Source organism: Hyperolius riggenbachi, chromosome 1, assembly GCF_040937935.1.
Source record: "Hyperolius riggenbachi isolate aHypRig1 chromosome 1, aHypRig1.pri, whole genome shotgun sequence".
Taxonomy (NCBI): Eukaryota; Metazoa; Chordata; class Amphibia; order Anura; family Hyperoliidae; genus Hyperolius; species Hyperolius riggenbachi.
In genome coordinates this window covers 372,186,549-372,200,983 of record NC_090646.1, presented here as the reverse complement: position 1 = coordinate 372,200,983, position 14,435 = coordinate 372,186,549, and positions in this window count along the sequence as shown.

The window sequence follows — 14,435 nt, the reverse complement described above, 5'->3', positions numbered from 1 at the left end:
GAATTTACGGCCTGACAGTTGCTCTCTTGCTCCGGCCGGACGCTTGTTAGTGCTTGGTACTGGCAGTGGACAGGCGGCCCTCCCATGGAGTCAGATTTGTGATCTACAGACACAACACATTGTTTGATGCACCTGTCAGTGGATGTTCAGGCTCGGAGATTGTAAAGCCAATTTCCTTGTGAACCCCCCAAAATCTGTTGCTAGCCCCAGAGATGGGCAGTCTTTCAAGATTCATCAACTATAATACTGGCGGGATCATCTATTGAGCTGAAAATACTTAAATATGATTCATGTGGGTAAGACCATTGGACCTCTCCTTGGGCATGCAAATTAAATGAATCATGCAAGGGTTATCACAGAGGAGATGCATGATGGGAACTCCTGAGAAAATACATTTTGAGGTTTGCATTTGGGCTTGGGGAGAGAGGAATTTGGACAGCCTCCCCATTAGGTGGAGCTGGAATTAATCTTTCTGTTGGGCAATACTAAGCCTTGTACGTTGTTTGTTTTTTGTCCCCTTTCTGATGAGTCTCACTTGTTTGTGAATTTAGGAAATAAAGTGGTTATAAGTGTTGGGGATACCACTCCATTTATCCCCTCCATTATTCTGGATCCTTGAGCCCATGTCTAGGCTGAAGGAGAACTGTGTATTTTATTCAACTGTCTTAGGCCTGAAACACACCAGAGGAGTTTTTCTGAGCGTTTTGAGTTTTTAAATCTGCTGCTAAGGTTATCCTATGTGTCTGTGCACACTGGAGCTAGAGGTTTTGTACAAAACCCCCATAGCATTACATTGGGAAGAGCTTTTGAAACATCTAGCGCCCAAACGCTAGAGGTTTCAAAAGCTCTTCCCAATGTAATGCTATGGGGGTTTTTGTACAAAACCTCATTGCTCCAGTGTGCACAGACACATAGGATAACATTAGCAGCAGATTTAAAAACTCAAAACGCTCAGAAAAACTCCTCTGGTGTGCACCAGGCCTTACAGCGTCTAAAGCTACGTACAGACATGCGATAACGATCGTTCGTAAGCAACGACGAACGATCAATTAAGGAGAGAAATGAAAAGGTCGTTAGTAAAGAGGTGTTGAAAGTGGGAAACGATCAGATCGTTTCCGAACGAACGATGCGGAAGTGACGAACGTATGATGCAGCGCATCTAGTATGCTAAACGTTATTCAGATCAATGAACCCGGAACGAACGTCATTGTTAATGGCCAGTAGGAAAGAGGAAGTTGCGTACAGATATATATATATATATATATATATATATATATATATACACAGGGAGAGAGAGATATAGATAGATATATCTCTATCTATGTCAACATATATCTATATATCTCTATACATCTATCTACATCTATATATACATATATATATATCTATATACATATATCTATATACATCTCTCTGTCTCTCTCTCTCTGTCTGCGCATGTACGGTACTTAACGAACGATCGTTTTTGTAACGATCAGCATACACACGTACTTTTGCTAACGATCGTCGTTACAAAAAATCCGCCAGGACGGATTTCCAGTTTGCAACGACTTCAGTCGCTGATCGTTACCCTTAATGATCGTTAGCGGTTATTTTGTAACGATCGTCGTTATAAACGATCGTTAGTCGTTCGTTACCAACGACTTTAGTCGCATGTCTGTATGCCCCTTTAGTCCTCTGTATTGCCTCTTTTAAAATGCAAGGGCTTCAATCCCATTTTCAGAGAGCATGCAATTTGCCGATCGCTTTTCTATGCAAACCGCAGTGCTCCCTTTACATTGCATTACAATGTGTGTGATTCTTTTTGTATCACAAATGCACTATCTGCTGCAATTTTTTGTGCAGTTGTCATTTAGTGCAATTTAATTGGATTTTCCAGTTGGAGCAAAAATGGCAGAGCAAGTGCAGAGGGAAAACTGTTGTTGTTTGTTTTATTTATCAATATGTTATGAGCATCATTTTAAATGGTGGTGACAAGTTAAGTTTTAAATAGCTGAGACTTTTTTGGCTGCTAGACAGTTGCGTTCTTTGCCGCAGTCCCTCCAGCGACACTGGATATTTATGGTTATTTTTCTGTCGAATATTACTGAACAATAGTTGAATTATTTTGCAAGCTATGCAGTTGGTTCAGCCTTATAATTACTGAAAACATTCAGTAACCTGCACTGCACTTCAAAATGGCCGTCCCTTAAACTGCCATTTTACTCTGCTGATGCATTGTACAGTTATTTTTATGTATTTCACTGTATAACCTGAAACCTCTTTCTTTACTTCAAAGTTAGGAAAACTTTAGGTACGGTAAAAAGTTTATAATGGAGCATGATATATTACCTTTATATCGAAATGATTATTTTCTTGTAGAATATAATATTTAAATTATTCTTAATCTACATTAAAGTATATACTGTGTAATTTTGTAAACTTCAATTCTATGGAATAGATTTAAAATAAATTGCTACATATTTAAAAAAAATCAATTATTCCAACACTGTATGTACTCAGATGTGGTAATTACTTGAAATTTTCAATCCGTCATTGTTTACAAGGCAACCTTTATGAGAACAAACCATTAGCACTTGACTACTTCCATGCCTATATAAAGAACATACAGAGAAGCAGGTGTTCATATGTTTGTGATTGCATAGACTTTGCTTTGGTTCTGATATCTGGATTTCCTGTCTTTGAAAAAATAAATTTTCATGTTTGTTATATGTTGTTTTTATTTGTACCATAATAAAATAGATTTTGTGAATATTGTTTTGTATAATCTGTTAGTAATGAAACTATAAGGTTCAAATACAAGGATATTAACCACTTGTTGTTGCTGAGGCAGTATAGCTACGCCTATATCTACAGGAAGACTGTTCCCGTTCCAGGGGTGTAGATCCAGGGGTCCCTGCCATCTCCCATGCACCTTTCCCGCTCTTGTTCATGTCACCGCTGGTTAGCAGTGAGATGAATCATATGATCTAAGCCCCCATGTCAATGATCGCCGGCATCAATGATATGCCTGCATCATTGTATCTTCTGGACTAACACATCCACGCATTACTTCCTGTTTAGCGTATTTATTTCCTATTAGTGTACTATAATGTGCAAGGACATCTTGGGATCAAATAATGAAAACCTACATTCATTTATTTTAATAAAAAGACCCACAATTACATTTAGAATTAACTCCTTCTCTCCCACACTCTCCCATAGTACCCCCAAAAAATGTTTGCATTAAAAAAAAAATACACAAATGGTTACCTTAGGGATTAAACTTTTTTTAATATGTATGCCAAGAGGGTATATTACTTTAATTACTCTACGACCGCTGCACGCCAATGGGCGTGGCCGCGGTGGCAGCCCCAGGACCGCCTAACGCCAATTGGCGTCAGGTCCTGGAGCTGGCTACTGAAGGAGATCACGCGCAGGGTGCACACGAATCTCCTCGGGGGCGGAGCCCCGCACCGTCTTCAGTCTCCGAGTGGCTATTGCCACTCGGGAGACTGTTAGACGGCGTGATTGCCGTCTATTTACATAGTACAGAGCTGCGATCATCAGCAGCGCTGTACTGGGGACAGCCGTGTCACACGGCTGTCCCCCTGGGGGACAAGAGAGTGATCGGCTCTCATAGGCAGAAGCCTATGACAGCAGATCGCGTGATTGGCCGGCTGGGGGAGGGAGGGGATTTCTAAAAAAAAAATAAAAAATGAATTAGTAAAAATCAGTACAAAAAAATGAACCTAAATATTTATTTTAAAAAAAATAAACACAAGGGGGGCGATCAGACCCCACCAACAGAGAGCTCTGTTGGTGGGGAGAAAAGGGGGGGGATCACTCGTGTGCTGTGTTGTGTGAACCTGCAGCTTGGCCTTAAAGCTGCAGTGGCCAATTATGAAAATAACAGCCTGGTCTTTAGAGGGGTTTACCACTGTGGTCCTCAAGTGGTTAAATTATGGGCTTATAATTAGTGATGGATGCAAAACTGAAAAAATGCACATATTTCCAAATAAAATACTGGTGCTATACATTGAACTAGGGAAATATTTTAAATGTTGCAATAACCGAGACAAATGGGCAAATTAAATGTGTGGCTTTTATCCATAGTAGAATGTTTGATTTTAAAACTAGAATGGCCAAAAACGGAAAAATGACTTTTTCCCTTTTTTTTCTTATTATTCCCATTTAAAATGCATTTAGAATAAAATTATTCTTAGCATAATGTACCACCCAAAGAAAGTCTAATTGGTGGGGAAAATAGGATATAATTTGGTTGTGATTAGTAGTGGTTAAGTTATTGGCGAAAGAAAGTGAGGAGCGCTGACAGGTAAAAATTTCTCCGTTCTAAAGGAGAAAAAACCTCAGCGGTCAAGTGGTTAATTAATTTCCTCCCCTTTTAAGCCAATGAGAACAGGAAGAGTGGCAGTTGGCACTTGTAAATGGGGTTTAACATTTTAGCCGCCTTTTTTTTTTTTTTTTTTTTACCTGATCTATACACTGTGGTGCCACAAACTGCTTATCTGGTCCTGCCTACCCCAGCCCTGAAATGTAGAGTAGTGAAGAAAGCGTTTTGATATATACATGATCTGTTCACTGCATCAGATCACCTCTTCTTCCTGGGAGCCGCACTGTATGCTGACTTCATCCTCCGGGTCCACGCTGGAGCCGCTGTGCTGAGTTCTCATATGAGGTAACTTGTGCGAGGTGGGCAAAAGGTTACCTAAGAAAGTAAGAAATGAACCACTTACTGCAATATGCACTATTAAAAATGTCCTATTTCTGCACTTTTTGCACAAATAGTATGTTAACATTAGTCCCAGTGTTCCAACTAATGGCCATTACGGGGTTAACTTTTGACCTGCATGACTTTGCACATGCTCAGTAGCATTTGTATGCTATTCTGTCGGGTATGCTGAAATGTTGGAACACCGGTTCACACTGGCATAAAAAACGGTCTGTTTGGATGGACCAGCTCCTAATGGAGGTGAATGGCTCCTGTGTTAACCACTTGAGGACCTAGGGCTTTCTACCCCTTAAGGACCGGCCACTTTTTTTCCATTCAGACCACTGCAGCTTTCACGGTTTATTGCTCGCTCATACAACCTACCACCTAAATGAATTTTGGCTCCTTTTCTTGTCACTAATAAAGCTTTCTTTTGGTGCTATTTGATTGCTCCTGCGATTTTTACTTTTTATTATATTCATCAAAAAAGACATGAATTTTGGCAAAAAATGATTTTTTTAACTTTCTGTGCTGACATTTTTCAAATAAAGTAAAATTTCTGTATACATGCGGCGCGAAAAATGTGGACAAACATGTTTTTGATTAAAAAAAACCCATTCAGTGTATATTTATTGGTTTGGGTAAAAGTTATAGCGTTTACAAACTATGGTGCAAAATGTGAATTTTCCCATTTTCAAGCATCTCTGACTTTTCTGACCCCCTGTCATGTTTCATGAGGGGCTAGAATTCCAGGATAGTATAAATACCCCCCAAATGACCCTATTTTGGAAAGAAGACATCCCAAAGTATTCACTGAGAGGCATAGTGAGTTCATAGAAGATATTATTTTTTGTCACAAGTAAGCGGAAAATGACACTTTGTGAGAAAAAAAAAAAAAAAAAAAGTTTCCATTTCTTCGAACTTGCGACAAAAAAAAATGAAATCTGCCACGGACTCACCATGCCCCTCTCTGAATACCTTGAAGGGTCTACTTTCCAAAATGGGATCATTTGTGGGGTGTGTTTACTGTCCTGACATTTTGGGGGGTGCTAAATTGTAAGCACCCCTGTAAAGCCTAAAGGTGCTCATTGGACTTTGGACCCCTTAGCGCAGTTAGGCTGCAAAAAAGTGCCACACATGTGGTATTGCCGTACTCAGGAGAAGTAGTATAATGTGTTTTGGGGTGTATTTTTACACATACCCATGCTGGGTGGGAGAAATATCTCTGTAAATGACAATTTGTTAATTTTTTTTACACACAATTGTCCATTTACAGAGGTATTTCTCCCACCCAGCATGGGTATGTGTAAAAATACACCCCAAAACCCATTGTACTACTTCTCCCGAGTATGGCGATACCACATGTGTGGCACTTTTTTGCACCCTAACTGCGCTAAAGGGCCCAAAGTCCAATGAGTACCTTTAGGATTTCACAGGTCATTTTGAGAAATTTCGTTTCAAGACTACTCCTCACGGTTTAGGGCCCCTAAAATGCCAGGGCAGTATAGGAACCCCACAAATGACCCCATTTTAGAAAGAAGACACCCCAAGGTATTCCGTTAGTAGTATGGCGAGTTCATAGAAGATTTTATTTTTTGTCACAAGTTAGCGGAAAATGACACTTTGTGAAAAAACACAATTAAAATCAATTTCCGCTAACTTTTGACAAAAAATAAAATCTTCTATGAACTCACCATACTCCTAACGGAATACCTTGGGGTGTCTTCTTTCTAAAATGGGGTCATTTGTGGGGTTCCTATACCGCTGTACTCAGGAAAAGTAGTATAATGCGTTTTGGGGTGTATTTTTACACATACCCATGCTAAGTGGGAGAAATATCTCTGTAAATGACAATTGTTTGATTTTTTTACACACAATTGTCCATTTACATAGAAATTTCTCCCACCCAGCATGGGTATGTGTAAAAATACACCCCAAAACACATTATACTACTTTTCCTGAGTACGGCGGTACCACATGTGTGACACTTTTTTGCAGCCTAGGTGCGCTAAGGGGCCCAACGTCCTATTCACAGGTCATTTTGAAGCATTTGTTTTCTAGACTACTCCTCGCGGTTTAGGGCCCCTAAAATGCCAGGGCAGTATAGGAACCCCACAAGTGACCCCATTTTAGAAAGAAGACACCCCAAGGTATTCCGTTAGGTGTATGGCGAGTTCATAGAAGATTTTATTTTTTGTCACAAGTTAGTGAAAAATGACACTTTGTGAAAAAAAACCAATAAAAATTAATTTCCGCTAACTTTTGACAAAAAATAAAATCTTCTATGAACTCGTCATACACCTAACAGAATACCTTGGGGTGTCTTTTTTTTCTAAAATGGGGTCACTTGTGGGGTTCCTATACCGCCCTGGCATTTTACAGGCCCAAAACCGTGAGTAGTCTGGAAACCAAATGTCTCAAAATGACTGTTCAGGGGTATAAGCATCTGCAAATTTTGATGACAGGTGGTCTATGAGGGGGCGAATTTTGTGGAACCGGTCATAAGCAGGGTGGCCTTTTAGATGACAGGTTGTATTGGGCCTGATCTGATGGATAGGAGTGCTAGGGGGGTGACAGGAGGTGATTGATGGGTGTCTCAGGGGGTGGTTAGAGGGGAAAATAGATGCAATCAATGCACTGGGGAGGTGATCGGAAGGGGGTCTGAGGGTTTGGCCGAGTGATCAGGAGCCCACACGGGGCAAATTGGGGCCTGATCTGATGGGTAGGTGTGCTAGGGGGTGACAGGAGGTGATTGATGGGTGTCTCAAGGTGTGATTAGAGGGGGGAATAGATGCAAGCAATGCACTGGCGAGGTGATCAGGGCTGGGGTCTGAGGGCATTCTGAGGGTGTGGGCGGGTGATTGAGTGCCCTAGGGGCAGATAGGGGTCTAATCTGATAGGTAGCAGTGACAGGGGGTGATTGATGGGTAATTAGTGGGTGTTTAGGGTAGAGAATAGATGGAAACACTGCGCTTGGGTGGTGATCTGATGTCGGATCTGCGGGCGATCTATTGGTGTGGGTGGGTGATCAGTTTGCCCGCAAGGGGCAGGTTAGGGGCTGATTGATGGGTGGCAGTGACAGCGGGTGATTGATGGGTGGCAGTGACGGGGTGATTGATGGGTGGCAGTGACAGGGGGTGATTGATGGGTGATAGGTGATTGGCAGGTGATTGACAGGTGATCAGTGGGTTATTACAGGGAAGGACAGATGTAATTAATGCACTGGCGAATTGATAAGGGGGGGTCTGAGGGCAATCTGAGCGTGTGGGCGGGTGATTGGGTGCCCGCAAGGGGCAGATTAGGGTCTGATCTGATAGGTGACAGGTGGTGATAGGGGGTGATTGATGGGTGATTGATGGGTAATTAGTGGGTGTTTAGAGAAGATAACAGATGTAAACGATACATTTGGGAGGTAATCTGACGGCGGGTTTGCGGGCGATCTAATGGTGTGGGTGGGTGATCAGATTGCCCGCAAGGGGCAGGTTAGGGGCTGATTGATGGGTGGCAGTGACAGGGGGTGACAGGGGTGATTGATGGGTGATAGGTGATTGGCAGGTGATTGACAGGTGATCAGTGGGTTATTACAGGGAAGAACAGATGTAATTAATGCACTGGTGAATTGATAAGGGGGGGTCAGAGGGCAATCTGAGCGTGTGGGCGGGTGATTGGGTGCCCGCAAGGGGCAGATTAGGGTCTGATCTGATAGGTAAAAGTGACAGGTGGTGATAGGGGGTGATTGATGGGTGATTGATGGGTAATTAGTGGGTGTTTAGAGGAGAGAATAGATGTAAACAATGGATTTGGGAGGTGATCTGATGTCGGATCTGTGGGCGATCTATTGGTGTGGGGGGGGTGATCAGATTGCCCGCAAGGGGCAGGTTAGGGGCTGATTGATGGGTGGCAGTGACAGGGGGTGATTGACGGGTGATTGACGGGTGATCAGGGGGATAGATGCATACAGTAAACAGGGGGGTGGTCTGGGGGGGAGGGTCTGGGGAGAATCTGACGGGTGGGGGGTGATCAGGAGGGGGCAGGGAGCAGGGGGGGGGGGATAAAAAAAAATAGCGTTGACAGATAGTGACAGGGAGTGATTGATGGGTGATTAGGGGGGTGATTGGGTGCAAACAGGGGTCTGGGGGGTGGGCAGGGGGGGGTCTGATGGGTGCTGTGGGCGATCTGGGGCAGGGGGGGGAGAAATCAGTGTGCTTGGGTGCAGACTAGGGTGGCTGCAGCCTGCCCTGGTGGTCCCTCGGACACTGGGACCACCAGGGCAGGAGGCAGCCTGTATAATACACTTTGTAAACATTACAAAGTGTATTATACACTTTGTATGCGGCGATCGTGGGGTTAACATCCCGCCGGCGCTTCCGTATAGCCGGCGGGATGTTGCGGCGAGCGAGCGGTGACAGGCGCCGGCGAAGGATCGCGTCACGGATGACGCGATCGCTCCGCCCATGCCCTTAAATGGACCGCCGCCTCTGTGGGTGAGCCGGTCCTTAACCACTTGATGACCCACCCTTTACCCCCCCTTAAGGACCAGCGCTAGTTTGATTGTTCTGTGCTGGGTGGGCTCTGCAGCCCCCAGCACAGATCAGGGTGCAGGCAGGGAGATCAGATTGCCCCCCTTTTTTCCCCCCTATGGGGATGATGTGCTGGGGGGGTCTGATCTCTCCTGCCTGCTGTGGGTGGCGGGGGGGGGCACCTCAAAGCCCCCCTCCGCGGTGAAATTCCCCCTCCCTCTCCTACCTGCTGCCTCCCCCTGGTGTTCCGGGCTGCACAGGACGCTATCCGTCCTGTGCAGCCAGTGACAGGATGTGGTCTGTCACATGGCGGCGATCCCCGGCCGCTGATTGGCCGGGGATCGCCGATCTGCCTTACGGCGCTGCTGCGCAGCAGCGCCGTACAAATGTAAACAAAGCGGATTATTTCCGCTTGTGTTTACATCTAGCCTGCGAGCCGCCATCGGCGGCCCGCAGGCTATTCACGGAGCCCCCCGCCGTGATTTGACAGGAAGCAGCCGCTCGTACGAGCGGCTGCTTCCTGATTAATTAGGCTGCAGCTGGCGACGCAGTACTGCGTCGCTGGTCCTACAGCTGCCACTTTGCCGACGCACGTTATGAGTGAACGGTCGGCAAGTGGTTAAGGGCTCCACTTCCCGGCCGCCTCTGTGCGTTAGGCGGTCGGGAAGTGGTTAATCAATATAATCCATTCACATTGCTCCCTTAGAACAGAGTCATTCAGCCCATTCTGTCGACCAGAAAAGCCTCTAGATCAGGCATGGGCAAACATGGCCCTCCAGCTGTTAAGGAACTACCAAACCCACAATGCATTGCAGGAGTCTGACAGTCACAGTCATGACTCATAAAGGCAAATGCATTGTGGGACTTCTAGTTTCGTAACAGCTGGAGGGCCGAGTTTGCCCATGCCTGCTCTAGATCATACAAAGGTTTTCCTTTTACAGAGGTAATTATCTACTTTGGGGGTTTCTAAAATCACATCCGAGGAATAATGAAAAAAAAAAAAATACTTACCTTGGGCTTTCTCTAGCCCCTGCCAGCCATGCTGCAGCTTCGCTTCCAGCTGGTGGCTCGGGGTTCCCTCCGGTGCAGATGGCCTTGCCAGGTCGGTATCTACTGCGCCAGTGCTGCTGGTGACCGCGCTCACGTGGTCTGGAGCATTCTGTGCAGGTGCAGAAGTACTGCTCCTGAGCAGAATGCTCCAGACCAAGCGAGTGCGGCATCTGTATTATTTTGCAACCAGAACACAGTTACTCCTGATAATTGGGCGCTTAAACAGCACATTAAATACTGTGTGGGGTATGGTCAGCCTCCCGTCTCATTCGTAATTAAGGATGCATACACACATGCACACCCTGCCGCGGCCCGCAAGTTTTCATCATTTCGGATTCTGAACATAGGAGCTCTGCAGAACTCATCACTGCTCATGAATTAACCACTTGCCGACCGCGCACTCATACCGCGCGTCGGCAAAGTGGCAGCTGCAGGACCAGCGACGCAGTATTGCGTCGCCAGCTGCAGGCTGATTAATCAGGAAGCAGCCGCTTGCGCGAGCGGCTGCTTCCTGTCAATTCACGGCGGGGGGCTCCGTGAATAGCCTGCGGGCCGCCGATGGCGGCTCGCAGGCTAAATGTAAACACAAGCGGAAATAATCCGCTTTGTTTACATTGTACGGCGCTGCTGCGCAGCAGCGCCGTAAGGCAGATCGGCGATCCCCGGCCAATCAGCGGCCGGGGATCGCCGCCATGTGACAGGGGACGTCCTGTCACTGGCTGCACAGGACGGATAGCGTCCTGTGCAGCCTGGAACACCAGGGGGGCCAGGTAGGAGAGGGAGGGGGGGGGGATTTCGCCGCGGAGGGGGGCTTTGAGGTGCCCCCCCCGCAACACCGGCAGGCAGGAGCGATCAGACCCCCCCAGCACATCATCCCCATAGTGGGGGAAAAAGGGGGGCGATCTGATCGCTCTGGATGCACCCTGATCTGTGCTGGGGGCTGTAGAGCCCACCCAGCACAGATCACAAATAACAGTGCTGGTCCTTAAGGGGGGGGGGGGTAAAGGGTGGGTCCTCAAGTGGTTAAATGGGAAGCTGACCAAACCCCACAAAGTAAAGCCAGGTACACACTTTCAATTTTGATTGGCCAATCACTGACCAATTTTACTACCTCTATGTTGTATGAGTTTACCCACACACTCTGCTGATACATTTCAAAATCTATTGACCCTCATATTGCATGGAGGTGATAAAATTGGTCCGTGATTGGCCTACCAAAATTGAAGGTGTGTATTAGACTTAAGTACAGAGTTCAGGCTTGGAAAGAAGTGCAGCTTTACTCTATCAATTAAAATGGAAAGTACCTTTTGTAAGGATATGATTAGAGGCGCTCCACACAGGATAATCACAAGAATTATGCTGCTCAGCAACCGCCTTCACTGCTGTGACCAGGATAGATCCTCTTCACCTTCACATAAACAGTCATGCAACGACACAGCGCCAGGAATTATGTTGTCACCAGCATAAACGGAATCCAATCCACCTCCAGAGATTGCACCTTCAATCTGCATTCCTATCGTGCAACTTAGTGCACTCAAACAGAGAAGCAGAGAGGGATTTCTCTCAGTGGATATAAAATCAGCTTTTATTCAAGCAAGGCACATCAGGTATAAAACTTAATCACTCACATAACAAGGGTCCTATGCCACTATAGGACCCTCTCCGGAAACAGTGCTTCCCACCCTTGTGGTACTATTAAACATGGAAAGCGATCAATGGTGTCCAACCCGGGACGAGAGCGGGCAGGACACCATTGATCGCTTTCCATGTTTAATGGAAAGTACATTTTATTAGCGTTGTAGCGCACTGGTGCATATTTCTGGCAATAGTCAATGAAAGTGTCTAGTTATCGGACTCTGAAGTCCATGTTGCCTTCTGTTTTAAATGACTTACCAGAAAGTGTTTCCATACCTCCTAGTGTGCTAACAAAGATAAGGACTCTTTTCCACAAATGGCTGAACAGCTTGCTGGTCGGGCAGTTCAGTCGCCCAGCTGCCAGCCACTAGCACTTCACATTTGGAACGCGAAGGCATTGCCCGGCAGTGAAAAACCGTCCCATGCAACAGCCTTGCTGAAATGCAACTACATGGGGGGATGGGGACAGTCTATGCCAGCAAGTGCCTGGCAGGCGGTGAATTCACAGCCTTCAGCTACTTGCGGAAGAGGCCTAAGCTTTACTATATTACTAACAAAATTATTGGGACACCCCTCCAAATCATGGAACTCAAGTGTTTCAACCACTTCCATGTCCATGGGTGTATGAAGACCAGCACTTAGCCAACTTATACATTTGTGAAAGAATAGGTTGCTCTCAGGAGCTCAGTGAATATCAGCCTTGTACCATAATAGGAAGCCAATTTGTAATATTTCTTTACTACTTTATATTCTAGTCAAATGTTAGTGGCATTATACGAGTATGAGAGCAACTGGGAACAGCAACCGTTAGGATTATAACCCAGCCACAAAGCTGAAGACAACCTAAAACCACAGAACAGGGCCAGGGCATACTGAGATGGATATTGTCCAGAGGTTGCCAAATTTCTGCAGAATCGATACCTGCAGACAAACGTTGTGGCCTTCAATTTAGCTCAAGAACTGTGCACAGAGAGCTACATGGAATGGGGTTCTATGTCCGAGCAGCAGCATCCAAATGTTACATCACCAAGTACAACGCAAAGCGTTGGATGCAGTAATGTAAAGCACCCGCTAGACTCTAGAGCAGTGAAGATTAGGGATGATCAATAAGATGCAAATTCTTACAAAATTATGCAATTTATATGCAAATGTATGCAGTCTGAAAATCGACCAATCGATTGAAAATCAGATTTAACCTCTTGCCGACCGCGTCATGCTGATGGGTGTGGCTGCGGCGGCAGCCCCAGGACCGCCTAACGCCAATTGGCGCAATGTCCTGGGACTCTGTTTTGCAGGAGATTGCGCGCAGGCTGCTTGGGGGGGGGGGAGAGCTCCGCCCCGCCTTCCGGGAGACTGTTAGACGGCGTGATCGCTGTCTATATGGTGCAGCGCTGCGATCAGCAGCAGCGCTGCACTGGGGACAGCCGTGTGACACGGCTGTCCCCTTGGGGGACAAGAGAGCGATCGGCTCTCATAGGGTGAAGCCTATGAGAGCTGATCGCCATGATTAGCTGGAGGGAGGGAGGGAGGGAGGGAAGGGCTTTACAGGAACAGGGTTTTTTTTTTTTAAACACACAAACAAAAATATTTATTAAAAAAAAAAACAAAAAACAAACATGGGGGAGCGATCAGATCCCACCAACAGAGAGCTCCTTTGGTGGGGAGAAAAGGGGGGGGGAATCACTTGTGTGCTATGTTGTGCGGCCCTGCAGCTTGGCCTTAAAGCTGCAGTGGCCTTTTTTACTAAAAATGTCCTGGTCACTTGGGGGGGTTTAGCCCTGCAGTCCTCAAGAGGTTAAATTGATTGGTCCATTTTCAAGCTGCAAATATTTGCATAAGAATTTGCATAAATTTGCATCAGATTGGAACAATTTACATATCTGTGATCATCCCTAGTGAAGATGTAACTTCAACCTGATTGAACACCTTTGGAAGGAATTTGAGTGGAGACTGCAAGCAAGGACTCGTCCAACACCTGTGCCTGACCTCACAAGTGCTCTTTACAGCTGCAAAGGGTGGACTGACTCCATAGTAAAGTCAATGGAATAAGAGTGGGATGTCATTTAAGTTAATGTGTGTGTAAAGGCAGGCATTCAAATAAGTTTGCATTAATAATAGAGTATATGTATACTGTATAGTATATTATTTGGAATTTGTGTACTGCCATACAGCCCTGTTTCTATGGGCGTGCGATATGTGCAATCTCCTGGGGCACCTGATTGTGCGGCAGGAGGGGGGCACAGCAGCTGGGGGAGCAGACATAATAGTTATAACTCACCTTCTTCAGCCGATTCCCTGCAGCTTCAATGTCCTTCCTCTCCCGACGTCTGTCGCATGGTAACAGCGCCCCTGTGATGACGTACCGCATGTCATCACAGGGAGTGCTGTTACTAATGAGACAGATGCCGGAAAGGAAGGACATTGAAGCTGTGCGGGATCGGCGGTGGAAGGGGAGTCATAACTGCTATGTCTTCTCTCCCCCCACACATATCTATCTAACCTATACTGGGGGAACCTAC